The sequence below is a fragment of the Echinops telfairi genome, unplaced genomic scaffold (genome assembly GCF_000313985.2).
Source record: "Echinops telfairi isolate 266 unplaced genomic scaffold, ASM31398v2 ScPeMD7_5;HRSCAF=22, whole genome shotgun sequence".
Taxonomy (NCBI): domain Eukaryota; kingdom Metazoa; phylum Chordata; class Mammalia; order Afrosoricida; family Tenrecidae; genus Echinops; species Echinops telfairi.
This window is the reverse complement of record NW_022103901.1, coordinates 10,770,099-10,771,004: the sequence shown is the minus strand read 5'-3', so window position 1 is coordinate 10,771,004 and position 906 is coordinate 10,770,099. Positions and strand designations below refer to the sequence as shown.

At 46.2% G+C, this 906-nt stretch overlaps 1 protein-coding gene across 1 annotated transcript in view; it reads right to left on the bottom strand.

Annotated features, from left to right (window-relative positions):
• LOC123521035 (mucin-17-like) overlaps positions 1–178 on the bottom strand; it is a 32,998-nt gene extending 32,820 nt beyond the window's left edge. The window contains exon 1 of the mRNA XM_045284622.1: positions 36–178. The gene's annotated coding sequence lies outside the window, so the exon portion shown is untranslated. The remainder of the gene's footprint in view (positions 1–35) is intronic.
• Between the last annotated feature and the right edge of the window lie 728 nt (positions 179–906).

The following is a 906-nucleotide window of genomic DNA, read 5'->3' as shown; positions in this document are numbered from 1 at the left end:
CCACCAGTGGAGGGAGCTGGTGTGATGGACCCAATCTGAGTTGTTGCTGAAAGGGTGGTGTCAAGAATTGTTGTAGCTGATGTGTCTCCTTGGGTAGGTGTGGACACAGGTGTGACGACACCACTAGTTATTGTAGGCGAACTTGTATCAGAAGATGTGGTCTGAGCTGTGACAGTGTAAGGAAGCGTTGTAGCAGAAGTGCCTCCTTCTGGAGACGTTGACTGAGAGCTGGTGGCACCATCAGTGGAGGGAACTGGTGTGATCGTCTCAGTGTGAGTAGTTGCTGAATGGGTGGTGTCAAGAGTTGCTGTAGCTGACGTGTCATCTGGAGTAGCAGTTGATGCAGGTGTGACGACACCACTGGTTGTTGTCAAAGGTGAGCTTGTATCAGGAGAGGTGTTCTGAGGTGTCTCAGTGTCAGGAATCGCTGTAGCAGAAGTGCCTCCTTTTGTAGACGTTGATTCAGGTACAGCGGGGTCACCAGTAGAGGTATTGGGTGAGATGACCTCCGTTAAGGTGATCTTGTTCGTAAGACTTGTTGACAATAAGCCTGTATCTGGGGGAACAGGATCAGGTAGAATAATGTCATTTGAAGTTCTTGGGATGTTTTTAAAATATACATAATCTACATTTAATTATGTTGTTTTTAGAGTTTCTTAAATCAATGGGAAATTTTAGTCAACAGATAATTGAAGCCTTTAAAGAAGAAATACTGAAACCCAAAGCAAACCCATTGTGATTGAGTCTGTTCTGACTCCTCGCGACCCCATAGGGCAGAGTAGAACTGCTACTATGGATTTCCAAGACTGCAAGTCTTTCCAGGAGTAAAGCCTCACTTTTCTCCCATGGAGTGACTAGTGGCTTTGAACCGCCAACCTTGCGGGCAGCCGCCCAACATGTAATCTA